Below are 14,823 nucleotides of genomic sequence, written 5' to 3'. Positions count from 1 at the left end.
GCAATACTAAGATTCTGACATAGGACTTGGTTGCCAGGTTAAAGTGAAGTGAAGTGAAGTCACTCAGTCATGTCTGACTCTTTGTGACCCCGTGGACTGTAGCCTACCAGGCTCCTCCATCTATGGGACTCTCCAGGCAAGAGTACTGGAGTGGGTTGCCATTTCCTTCTCCGAGGGATCTTCCCGACCTAGGGATCGAACCCCGGTCTCCTGCATTGCAGGCAGACGCTTTAATCTCTGAGCCATCAGGGAAGACCCTGGTTGCTAGGTTACTACTGCTCAAAAACTGGAGGCATGAGCTTTTATTCTCAAATATAAGCAGCATCTGCCAATTGCTAGATGTTGCCGGCAGAATTTAAAACCTTGTAAAGCTTGGAGTGAGTCTGAAGAGTTGCGGATGCTCAAGAGGTGAGACAGGTGAGCTCTCGCAACTTTTCCTAGTAAACTAATGTGATTCTGAAATGTCGTTAAATGAAGAAAAAGATGAAGAGCCCTCAAATCAATCAGCAGGGGCCAGAAAAATTTGAGAGGAGTTAGTTTATGTAACCCTGATGTGTTTAAACCATATAGCTAGACAAGTACATGATCTAAATAAATATACTTAATACATATTTGGGGAACTAACCAAAGAGGTCAATAGGCTCTATTTCAAACTTAAGACTGTACAACAGAGTGTAATCCAGTTAACTGATGGCATTACCCAAGATGATCCAAATGAAGCCATGTCCTTGCAAGTTAGAAAATCAAAGAGGATGTTTCAAAGTACAGCTTTTCAGTCACAGCAAGTATACTCTTCCAAATCTGTTAAAAGGTGTGGAAAACATGATTACTGTGTACAGACATCATCTCTTAATATGCCTGCTCGTTACTGCCAAGATGGTAGAGAAAGCTTAAAGATTTGTCCTGCTTCATATTCTGAGGGTGAAGAACAAAAGGGAGAGAATGTCAAGCAAAAGAAGAAGCACCTAGATTATCCATATGAGCCAAAATGTGTGCCTCAAGGTCAACCGATAGAAGATAATATTACAGTGGACCATATCACAGATGCCTGTGGCAAGACCTCTCATTCATATGTAGATCAATCAGCTGAAAATTCATTTTGCACTTTCCCATTTAGTGAAACCAGTAAATTTCTAACAAGACCTGGAGGAAAAGTGTTATCCAGCCCTCTACAACAGCCAATGTATCAAGCTGGCAATGTGAAAAATTCACATACCTAAGTCAATTATGGAATTGGAATGGGAGAAGACTTGCAACCCCAACCTTGAACTCGTCTTAAAACAAAGGTTTTTGTGAGTCCCACAGCACCCAATTCACCCCCTCCACTACCACCTGATTAGTTAGCTGTATTAAGAGCTTCAAAGAGGACAAGTATGTCCTCAGTAATACATTCCCTGACTCAACTTACACCAACTGTTTTCAGTGATCCAGCAGCATCACCACCTCCTGATTGCCTGCAGACCACTCTTGATACAGCTCTTCTAATTACACCACCTGAAACATATTTCTCTCCTCCAACACCTGAACCTTTCCAATATTATGAACTGATACCGGATGACTTAGTCCCACAAAGTGAAGATCAGGAAATGCCTTCACCTTTATCTCCTCCAGTAACTTCACCTAGAATTCAGTCGAGGGCTGCAGTTACAGATCTAAATGACTCTGCATCAGATGTGCAATCACCAAGATCTTCAGTTCCATCAAGACTAATATCTTCACTTCCACCACCACCAAGATATGTGGTTTCACCAACATCAAGATCTTCAATTGCATGATTACCAAGATCTTCAACTCCACAAACACTACAAAGTTCAATTCCACTATCATCAGTATCTTCATATCCACAAACATCAGTATCTTTGATTTCATCATCAAAACCTTCAATTGCCCAGTTGCCAAGATGTTCAGTTGCCCAACCATCAGGATGTTTAGATACACAGTCATCAAGATCTTCATTTGCACAACCAACAGGACATTTGACTACACCACACCCAAGATCATCAAGTTTGAATTCAACAAAATTGTCCACTCTACAATCACTCTTTTCCTTTGTACAGTCACCATCTTGCATATCAAGCCCTTGGGCTCTATCAGTTTCTCAATCTTCATCAACTCCAGTTTGTCCTGGCTTTAAGCAATCTCCATCAACTCTATCAATGATCAATAAAGCAAGGATGGCCTTGATGGAAACAATAAAAAATGGTGCTTTGCTATGCAAAACTAAAGAGCAATGTGTACCCAAAGTCAAAATGGAGATTCCTAAAAATGAAGCAAGTCACATCCTGATCCATCATAAAGCTATGGGATATAGTTCTGGTATATCAGACAGTGAGACTGATTGGATGGAGGAAGAGTAAAAAATAAATGCAACTAAAGTAAAAAATAAATGTCTATTGGCCTATTCTGTTTAAGTCATTTCTAATGTTTTACTTTTTAGAATTCAACAGTATTCCTATTTTTTCCAAGAAACCTGTCAGCATATACTCCAACATAAATATTTTATAGTTTTCTTAATTTGCTCAAGTAAACTAAAACTACTGATTATTAAACATAGATAGTCTACATGTTGGGCCTTCCTTGATGGCTCAGCAGGTAAAGAATCACCTGCAATGCAGGAGACACAGGAGATGAGAGTTTGATTCCTGGGTCAGGAAGATCTCCTGAAGGAGGGCATGGCAACCCACTCCAGTATTTTTACCTGGAAAAACCCATAGACACAGGATCCTGATGTCAAAAGGGTTGCAAAGATTTGGATACGACTGAACTACTAAACACACATGCACACAGTCCTTACGTTAGTTTTTTAGAAATATGTTTGAAGACAAATATTAAAATTCCACACTTATCCAAGGATATATATTCTACTTCAAGTAATTCTTTTCCTATGTTTTAACAGTCTCTATCTCAATCACATGAATGTATTCAGTAAAGATATATAATTTATAGTTATAAATATACCTCAAAGAGCAGGAACAATCAACATTTCATTTCTTAGGTGACTTTATTATCTAGAAAAATTCACCTATACCAAGAGTTGAAGGTTTTCAAAATGAAATACTCAGAATTAATAACTTTGATCAAATAATATAAGAGTATGTTTTAGTAAATTATTTTAGAAAGTCAATCGAATTCATGGGTCTGGATGAGTTTACTTAAGGAAAGAATATGAAAGAGAGAGCCATGGTTTGGGCTCTAAGAAATTCTAAAACTTAAAGGTATGGGAAAGGTGAAGAGTCCACAGACAAGACTGAAGTTAAATGATCATACATATAAGAGATGAATAAATAATCTGGGAAGTAGGACAACGTCAAGAAATCCAGAGACTGAATATGTTGAGAAAGGAAAATTCAATTATATAAATGCTGCAGAAAGATAAGATGAGGACTGAAAAATACCCATTGGCTTTAAATCACCTTACTGTACACCAAAAACTAATACAACATTGTAAATCGATTATACTTTAATAAGAAAAAAAAAAAAAAAACAGTGGATAGCCAAAACAGTCTTTAAAAACTTTTATCAGGTTGGAGGCATCATATTTTCTGATTTAAAGCCATATTACAAAGCTATCAAAATGGCTTCCCTGGTAGCTCAGATGGTAAAGAATCTGCCTGTAATGCAAGAGACTTGGGTTCAGTTCCTGGGCTGAGAAGATCCCCTCGAGAAGGGAGGGAATGTCTATCCACTCCAGTATTCTTGCCGGGAGAATCCCATGGATAGAGGGGCTTGGCGGGCTACAGTCCATAGGGTCGCAAAGAGTAGGACACAACAGAGTGACTCATGCTTTCAGATTCTTTCATAGTAATCAAAACAGTGTTGTATGACATCCAGAAATTTTATTCCTGGACATATATCTGGAAAAAAAATGAAAATTCTAATTTTAAAAGATACGCAATCCAATGTTCATAGAAGCACTATATACAATAGCAAACACATGGGAGCAACCTAAATGCCCATGGAAAGATGAGTGGATAAAGCAGATGTGGCACATATATATATGAGAGAATATTACTCATCCATAAAAAGGGATGAAATGTTGCCATTTGTGGCAACATGGGTGACCTAGAGAATATCATACCAATGAAGTAAGTCAAAGAAAATATTATATGACATCACTTACATGTGGAATCTAAAAAATAACAGAAAAGAACCTATTTAAAAACAGAAACAGACCCATAGACATAGGAAACAAACTTATGGCTACCAAAGGGGAAAGTGAGGGGATAAATTAAGAGTATGGGATTAACAGATACACATTATTATATATAAAATACATAAGCAACAAGGATTTACCATATAATTCAGGGTAAAATATTCAATATCTTGTAATAACATACAATAGCAAATAATCTGAAAAAATATATGCATAATCACTTTACTGTACACCTGAACCTAATGCAATATTGTAAATCAAAAAGGATATGGTATTGGCATAAAAACAGATACATAGAACAATGGAATAGAATGGAAAGCCTAAAAATAAGCCCATGCATAGCATATATGGTCAATTAATTTACTGCAAAGGTGCCAAGACTATATAATGGGTAAAGGTCAGTGTCTTCAATAAATGTTGGTGGGAAAGCTGTATAGTCCCAGGAATAAGACTAATACAAGGCTCCTATCCTAAGCTGTAAACAAAATAAACTCAATATGGATTAAAAGTGATGTCAGTAATTTGGCATAAGACATTCCTCCTTTATGAACTACTTTTTAATCAATAAATTGGGCATCCATATGTGAACAAAGGCAACTTTGTGGGGATTTCCAGACTTTGCACTTAGCTCCAAAGAAACCAAGAAGAATCTTAACCATCAGTGCAGCTGATAGGAGACAGACAAACCTCCATACATTATGCAGAACCAACAGGACCAACAGGACTGTCTGGACTCCTCTTGGTCCTGATTGGCAAGGATTGGGTAAATGTTGAGCACTTACCCATGAAAGAGAACTTGCAGAACAACAATCTTCCTGAAGGGTGACTCCAACACATCATTGGAGAAAAAAATAAACAAGAAAAATACACATTTTGCCACAACAAAAATAAGCTTGAATCCAGAAGAAGTGGTAACAGAAAATTTCTCTACACCTGCCCACCCTTAAAAAGGTCCTGATGGGAGCTGATTCATTTAGTAGAGACTAACCTTCTGTGAAAGAATGGGACAATAAGAGAAGGTCTGACTATTTCAGCTGGATGGGATGCAGCTGGAGAAATACATTTTTCTCCACGAGCATCTAAAGTACTAAGGTGGGCGCACCGTGACTGGAGTGAGGGAGGATAATGAAGAAGAGACAGATGAGAATTTCAAATGACCTTGAAAGAACTGTGCTCAGTAGAAAGTCCACTCATATGTCTCTGGGTGTGTCATAACTGGGGAATTTCTTACCATGTCTACGATAGCCAAATACACTAAATGGTAGACTCATATCTCTTCCCATTCTGCTAGCTGCTTCTTGGGTGTGCTCTCAGGTACATCTGCAAGAGTAAGCTCCTGAGAGCTCTAGTAGACAATGAGCATAGCCAAAAATAGGGCACAGATGGTAAAGACGGGAGAAATCATAAACTTGAGCTATAGTGCCATCTTCTGGGAAATAAAAGAGAGGTTTCTAATAGTCAACCTAAGAATCAAAGACATAAAAGCTTATCTCTTGTGTTGTTGGAAGAGGGTGTTTGCTATGACCAGTGTGTTCTCTTGGAAAAACTCTGTTAGTCTCTTAATGAGGGTGGAAAAGGATATTGAAACAGCTGGCTTATAACTCAACATTAAAAAACAAAAAACAAAAAAACCCTAAGATTAAGGCATCCAGTCCCATCACTTCATGGCAAATAGATGGGAAAAAAGTGGAAATACTGACAGATATTAGTTTATTGGGCTCCAAAATCACTGAAGAGGGTGACTGCAGTCACGAAATTAAAAGACATTTGCTTCATGGAATAAAAGCTATGAACAAACCTAGACAAAGAGATATCACTTTGCCAACAAAGGACCCTATAGTCAAAGCTATGGTTTTTCCAGTAGTCATGTATGGATGTGAGAGTTGGACTGTAAAGAAGGGTGAGTGCCCAAGAATTGATTCTTTCAAACTGTGGTGCTGGAGAAGACTCTGAGAGTACCTTGGACAGCATAGAGATCAAACTAGTCAATCCTAAAGGAAATCAACCCTGAGTATTCATTGGAAGGACTGATGCTGAAGCCAAAGCACCAATACTTTGGACATCTGATGTGAAGAGACAACTCATGGAAAAGACCTTGATGCTGGGAGAGACTGAGGGCAGGAGGGGAAGGGGGTGACAGAGGATGAGATAGTCAGATGGCATCACTGACTCAATGGACATAAGCTTGAGCAAACTCTGGGAAGATAGTGAAGGACAGGGAAGCCTGGCATGTTGCAGTCCATGGGTTGGAAATAGTCTGACATGACTTAGTGACCAAACAACAACAAAAGAGGTATCTGATACCTCCAATGCAGAAGCAGAATGCATAACTAGAACCTATAGGGGGAAAAATCGAGAAAATGTGGCATCATAAGATGATAATTATTTTTAAAAAGATGATAATTATTAATATAATTTCCAGCAACTAAACCCCAAATCATAGACTATTGTGATCTAACTGATAAATAATTGAAAATAACTGTTGAAAAGAAAATCAGTGAGATATAAGAAAATTCTGAAATAGGATTCAATGAAATTAGGAATAAATGTAATTAACAGAGAGATTTCTTAACCAGAGACTAAAAAATATATATATATATAGGAATTGAAATTTTGGAGCAGAGGATTCAGTGAAAGAAATGAATGCAATAGAGAGCATCTATAGTAATGAAGATTGGGTGGAAGTACCAATAAATTACTTGGAGGATAGGAATGGATAAATAAGTTAGAAATTAGATGAGAAGAGGAAATTAAGATTTTAAAAGGGTAAAGAAAACCTATGAGAGCTATCTGATTTTATCAGAAAGTCAAATATTTAAATAATAGAAGTCCAGAAGGAGAAGAGAGGGAGAAGTGGACAGAGAGTTTATTTAAAGAAGTAATAGCTGAGAACTTCTCAAACCTTGGGAAAGACTTAGACATACAAGCCCATTAAGCTGATAGGATACCTGATTATCTCTGTGCAAAAAGACCTTCTCTATGTCCATTATAATAAATGTCAAAATCAACAAAGAAAGAATCATAAAAGCAGCCAGGGATGAAAAGAAAGTGACCCACAAACTCCCATTAGGCTAAGAGTGGTTTTCTCAAGGAAAAAAAAAAGAAAACTCTGCAGGCCAGGAGAGAGTGACATGACACATTTAAAGTGTTGAAAAAATAAAAACTGCCATCCAAGAATACCTTATCTCTTAAAGTTAACCTTCAGATATGAGAAACAAGAGTTTCCTAGGTAAACAAAAGATGAGAAAGTTCACCCTCACTAGACCTGTCTCACAAGAAATGCTGAAAGGATTTCTTCAAGCTGAAATGAAAGCGCACTAATCAATGACATAATAACATACAAAAGTATACACACACTGGTGAAGGTGAAAAACAGATTTAGAAAGCAGTAACTAGACATTATTAATAGTTGATGTGTTTACCACTTAATTATATTATAAAAAGTAAAGACTAGTAAAAATAAGTGTAGCTACTACTAGTTGTTAACAAATACACAACACATAAAGAGACAAATTATAGCACCAATAATATTAAAAGAAGGAGTAAAATGGCAGAGATTTTTTAAGCATTTGAAGATGACTTGCTACAGGCCTAAAAAGGACTGTTTTATCTATTACCTGTCTTGGATGATTCACAAGGTAACCACAGAAGAAAACCCTAGAGTACACCCACAAATAAAAGAGGAAAGGCAAAACAGTGTGTTCTACTACAAGAATTAACCAATTTATGAAAGAAGGCAGAGACAAAGGGAGAAGGAAATAAAACAACCAGAAAAAAATTAATAAGATGGCATTACTATACAGTTTCATACCAATATTACAATAAGTGTAAAAGGATTGAATTCACCAAGAAAAAGCCACAACGTGGCATAATTGATAGAAAAAACCACTCTATGCTGCCTATGAAACACCCATATCAATTTCAGAACATACTTTGACAAAGGGAAGTGATGCAAAAAGATATTCCATACAAGTGAAAATAAAAAGAAAACATGGTAGCTATACTTATATCAGAGAGAATAGACTTTAAGCCAAAAACAGTAATGAGATAAGGATGGTCACTATATAGTGATAAAAGATCAACCTATCAAGGAGATATAAATCATAAATATATATCCACCCATCATTGGAGCAACTAACATATTAAGCAAAAACTAAGAGATCCGCAGGGAGAAATAGAGAATACTAGAATAATAGTAGAAGATTTCAATACCCAACTTTCAACAATGAAAAGATTGTTCAGGGGGAAAATCAATAAGAAAATGATGGACTTGAAAAGTAGAGCAGACCAAATGGACCTAACAGTCTTTCCATTCAACAGAAGCAGAATACATATTCTTTTCAAGTACACACAGAAAATTCCTGAGGATATAACATATGATGCAGCACAAAACAAGTCAGCAAATTTAAGAAAATTGAAATCATATCAAATATCTTTTCAGACCACAATATATGAAACTAGAAATCAACAAGAAGAGGAAGGTTAGAAAATCTACAAATATGTGGAAACTAAGCAACACATTCGGAGAAGGTAATGGCACCCCAACTCCAGTACTCTTGCCTGGAAAATCCCATGGATGGAGGAGCCTGGTAGGCTGCAATCTATGGGGTCGCTGGGAGTCAGATACGACTGAGTGACTTCACTTTCAATTTTCACTCTCATGCATTGGAGAAGGAAATGGCAACCCACTCCAGTGTTCTTGCCTGGAGAATCCCAGGGACGGGGGAGCCTGGTGGGCTGCCGTCTGTGGGGTTGCACAGAGTTGGACATGACTGAAGCGACTTAGCAGCAGTAGCAGCAGCAAGCAACACATTCCTGAATGTGAATGAGTCACAAAAGAAATAAAAAGGGAAATCAAAAAACATCTTGAAACAAATTTAAAAAAGAAGCCAACCTATGAAAAACCTGTGGGACACTGTTAAGACATACAAATGGCCATCAGATACATCAAAGGTGTGCAAAATCACTAATCATTAGGAAAATGCAATTAAACCATAATGATATATCATCTCATACATGTTAGAATGACCATTATAAAAAAGACAAGATGTCATATATTGGTGAAGATGTGAGGCAAAGGGAAATTTTGTGCACTGCTGGAGGCATTGTATGTGGCTACTGTCACTATGGAAAACAGTGTGAAGATTCCTCAAAAAATTAATAATACAATTCCTGTACAATCTAGCAATTCCAATTCTGGGTAAATAGCTAGGTGAAATGAAATAATTATCTCAAAGTGGTACCTGTATCGCTAAGTTCATAGCAGTGTTATTCACAATAGTCAAGGTATGGAAACAACCCAGTGTGTCTGTCAGTGGGTGAATAGGTATATACAATGGAATATTATTCAAACTTAAAAGAAGGGCAATCCTGTCATTTGTAATGACTTAGATGAATCTGAGCACATTGTGCTAAGTGAAATAAACCAGACAGGGAAAAACAAATACTGCATGATATCACCTATATGTGGAATCTAAAATGAAAAAGTTGAATTTATAGATACAACGAGTAGAAAAGTGGTTGCTAGGATCTGAGGAGTGGGAGAAATAGAGATAAGTTGGTAAATGGAATTAAATTCTCATTTATAAGATGAATGTGGTATGAGGATCTAACGTATAATCTGATGACAAAACCCTTATGGCAGAAAGTGAAGAGGAACTAAAAAGCCTCTTGATGAAAGTGGAAGAAGAGAGTGAAAAAGTTGGCTTAAAGCTCAACATTCAGAAAAGGAAGATCATGGCATCTGGTCCTATCACTTCATGGGAAATAGATGGGGAAACAGTAGAAACAGTGTGAGACTTTATGTTTTGGGGCTCCAAAATCACTGCAGATGGTGATTGCAGCCATGAAATTAAAATGCTTACTCCTTGGAAGAAAAGTTATGACCAACCTAGATAGCATATTGAAAAGCAAAGACATTATTTTGCCAACAAAGGTCTATCTAGTCAAGGCTATTGTTTTTTTAGTGGTCATGTATGGATGTGAGAGTTGGACTGTGAAGAAAGCTGAGCACTGAAGAATTGATGCTTTTTTGAATTTTTTATTTTTTAACTTTACAATATTGTATTGGTTTTGCAATATATCAAGAATTGATGCTTTTGAACTGTGGTGTTGGAGAAGACTCTTGAGAGTCCCTTGGACTACAAGGAGATCCAACCAGTCCATTCTGAAGGAGATCAGCCCTGGGATTTCTTCTGAAGGAATGATACTAAAGTTGAAACTCCAATACTTTGGCCAATTCATGCAGAGAGTTGACTTATTGGAAAAGACCCTGATGCTGGGAGGGATTGGGGGCAGGAGGAAAAGGGGACGACAGAGGATGAGATGGCTGTATGACATTGCCGACTAGATGGTCGTGAGTTTGAGTGAACTCCAGGATTTGGTGATGGACAGGGAAGCCTGGTGTGCTGCTATTCATGGGGTCTCAAGGAGTCGGACGCGACTGAGCGACTGAACTGAACTGAACTGATAACTGATAACACTATATTGTATAGTTGAAATGTGCTAAGAGAGTGGAACCTAAATGTCACAGAAATTTAAACATATAAGTTAATAAGTGTGTTAATTAGCTTGATAGAAAGAATCCTTTCAACATGTATATGTATATCAAACCATCATTCTGCATCATTTAAATATCTTGAAATTTGATTTGGTTTCAAGATCATCCCCATGGAAAAGAAATGCAAAAAGCAAAATGGCTGTCTGGGGAGGCCTTACAAATAGCTGTGAAAAGAAAAGAAGTGAAAAGCAAAGGAGACAAGGAAAGATATAAGCATCTGAATGCAAAGTTCCAAAGAATAGCAAGACGAGATAAGAAGGCCTTCCTCAGCAATCAATGCCAAGAAATAGAGGAAAACAACAGAATGGGAAACACTAGAGATCTCTTCAAAGAAAATTAGAGATATCAAGGGAACATTTCATGCAAAGATGGGCTCAATAAAGGACAGAAATGGTATGGACCTAACAGAAGCAGAAGATATTAAGAAAACATGGCAAGAATGCACAGAATAACTGTACAAAAAAGATCTTCATGACCAAGATAATCACGATGGTGTGATCACTCACCTAGAGCTAGACATCCTGGAACGTGAAGTCAAGTGGGCCTTAGAAAGCATCACTATGAACAAAGCTAGTGGAGGTGATGGCATTCCAGTTGAGCTATTTCAAATCCTGAAAGATGATGCTGTGAAAGTGCCACACTCAATATGCCAGCAAATTTGGAAAACTCAGCAGTGGCCACAGGACTGGAAAAGGTCAGTTTTCATTCCAATCCCAAAGAAAGGCAATGCCAAAGAACACTCAAACTACCACACAATTGCACTCATCTCACACACTAGTAAAGTAATGCTCAAAATTATCCAAGCCAGGCTTCAGCAATATGTGAACCGTGAACTTCCTGATGTTCACACTGGTTTTAGAAAAGGCAGAGCAACCAGAGATCAAATTGCCAACATCCGCTGGATCATGGGAAAAACAAGAGAGTTCCAGACAAACATCTATTTCTGCTTTATTGACTATGCCAAAGCCTTTGACTGTGTGGATCACAATAAACTGTGGAAAATTCTGAAAGAGATGGGAATACCAGACCACCTGACCTGCCGCTTGAGAAATTTGTATGCAGGTCAGGAAGCAACAGTTAGAACTGGACATCGAACAACAGGCTGCTTCCAAATGGGGAAAGGAGTACATCAAGGCTGTATATTGTCACCCTGCTTATTTAATTTATCTGCAGAGTACATCATGAGAAATGCTCGTCTGGAAGAAGCACAAGCTGGAATCAAAATTGCCAGGAGAAATATCAATAACCTCAGATATGCAGATGACACCACCCTTATGGCAGAAAGTGAAGAGGAACTAAAAAGCCTCTTGAAGGTGAAAGAGGAGAGTGAAAAATTTGGCTTAAAACTCAACATTCAGAAAATGAAGATCATGGCATCCGGTCCCATCACTTCATGGGAAATAGAAGGGGAAACTGTGGAAACAGTGTCAAACTTTATTTTTCTGGGCTCCAAAATCCCTGCAGATGGTGACTGCACCCATGAAATTAAAAGACGCTTACTCCTTGGAAGGAAAGTTATGACCAACCTAGATAGCATATTCAAAAGCATAGACATTACTTTGCCAACAAAGTTTCATCTTGTCAAGGCTATGGTTTTTCCTCTGGTCATGTAAGGATGTGAGAGTTGGACTGTGAAGAAGGCTGAGCACCGAAGAATTTATGCTTTTGAACTGTGATGTTGGAGAAGACTCTTGAGAGTCCCTTGGACTGCAAGGAGATCCAACCAGTCCATTCTGAAGGAGATCAGCCCTGGGATTTCTTTGGAAGGAATGATGCTAAAGCTGAAACTCCAGTACTTTGACCACCTCATGCGAAGAGTTGATTCATTGGAAAAGACCCTGATGCTGGGAGGGATTGGGGGCAGGAGGAGAAGGGGACGACAGAGGATGAGATGGCTGTATTGCAGCACTCACTCGATGGATGTGAGTTTGTGTGAACTCCGGGAGTTGGTGATGGACAGGGAGGCCTGGTGTGCTGTGATTCATGGGGTTGCAAGGAGTCGGACACGACTGAGCAACTGATCTGATCTGATCTGACCATGTGATATCGGAACTCCAATTCTCGGTATATATCCAAAGGAAATAAAATCTGTATCTTTAAGAGATATCTACATTCTTCTGTTGATTGCAGCATTATTCACAATAGCCAGCTTATGGAATCAACGTAAGTCTCCATGGACAAATGAATGCATAAAGCAAATGTGATATCTATATGTATCACATTGTGTCCTAGTATATAAGTTTCTCCTAAGTATAAATATATACATATGTGTGTGTGTATGTATATATATATATATATACAATTCAGTCTTTAAAATAAGGAAATTCTGCTATTGCAACAACCTGGATAAACCTGGAAGACATTATTATAAGTGAAACAAGGCACACTCATAAAGAAAATTTCTGCATAACCTTATTTATTTACAGAATCTAAAAAAATCAAGCTTATAAAACCAGGAAATAAAATGGTGGTTACCAAGTACTGAAGGGTTGGGAAATGGGGAAATATTATTCTCAGGGTACATTCAGTTATGCCAATTGAGTACGTTCTAGAGATCTAAAGTATAGCATCTAAAGTACAGTATAGGTAACTATAGTTAATATACTGTATTGTATGCTTGAAATTTGCTTACCAAATAGATCTTTTGTGTTCTTGCCACACACACAAGGAAGTTTGTGAGATGATGGATATATTAATTAGCTTGATTGTGGTAATCAGTCACAATGTATACATATATAAAACTTTCACATTGTACATCTTACATATATACAATTTTTATTTGTTAGTTATGTTTCAATAAAGTTGGAAAAATTTTAAAGCACACACCAAGAAAACAGAAAAAAATAAGAATTAAGTATTTAATTACTTATGGCAATATACAGCATTGGCCAAAAGTTCATTTGGGTTTTCAGTAGGCTAGTACAGAAATATCTGAATGAATTTTTTGGCCAACCCAATATAAGCATAAAGCTAAAGTTGGAGGAAGTGCCAACTTCCCATTTTCCGTTTTACCCATCGAATCACCTACTGGTAAGTGTCAGTGGTATCAGCACAGATGTGGAGCTTGTGTCACAATTGAGGGAGACCCAAACAGAAGACCTCCACACTTACACTGACCTTGAAGTTAGAGGCAAGGGCAAGGGTGGGAGCATAAGGATAGGAGTGGGGTGAATCAGAGTAAATAAAAGTAACTTCAAGTTTTCCCTGATAAGGAGGTCTCAGCAGAAGGTCTGAACATAATGTGATCTCATGAGCTCAGATAAAAGTGATAGGAATGAGGTTGCCCAAGGTAGGCATGTAAATCTGTGAAAGAGCATGACAAGTCAGAAGGCCTTGACTGCAATACTCCTCAGACAGTGCAAAACACTGTCTCTGCACCAAGTCTGGCAGAAAGAAGGCAACTTTTCTCATTAAACTTTTCAGGAAAAGCCTTTATAAAGGGAATTATAATTCCCTGTAGTTAAGCCTGAAAACCACAAATAATTTTTATTTGTAATATTTATGTTTATTTTATTTTATTGTGGAAAACACAAGATCTACCTTTTAACAAATTTTAAGTGTGCATTATTGATTTAAAAAAATATTGGGGTATAGTTGATTTAAAATATGTTACTTTCAGGTGTACAACAAAGTGAATCAGTTATACATACATATTTACTCTTTTTAAAATTCTTTTCCTATATAGACTATTACAGAGTACTCAGTAGATGTGTATATGTCAATCCCTATCTCCCAATTTATCCCTCCCCTGCTTATGCCTTGGTAACCAAGTATGTTTTCCACATTTTGGATTCTATTTCTGTTTTGTCAATAAGTTCATTTGTACCTTTTTAAAGATTTCATATATAAGTGATATATTTGTCTTTCTCTGTCTGATTTACTTCACTCAGTATGACAATCTCTAGGTACATCCACGTTGTTGCAAATAACATTATTTTATTCTTTTTTATGACCAAGTGATATTACACTGTATATATGTGCCATATCTTCTTTATATGTTCCTCTGTTGATGAATATTTAGGTTGCTTCCATACCCTGGCTATTGTAAATAGTGCTGCAATGAACACTATGGGGGTGCATGTATCTTTTGGAATCATGGCTTTCTTCTTGT

Source organism: Bos indicus, chromosome X, assembly GCF_029378745.1.
Source record: "Bos indicus isolate NIAB-ARS_2022 breed Sahiwal x Tharparkar chromosome X, NIAB-ARS_B.indTharparkar_mat_pri_1.0, whole genome shotgun sequence".
Classification (NCBI taxonomy): domain Eukaryota; kingdom Metazoa; phylum Chordata; class Mammalia; order Artiodactyla; family Bovidae; genus Bos; species Bos indicus.
This window is presented reverse-complemented; position numbering follows the sequence as displayed.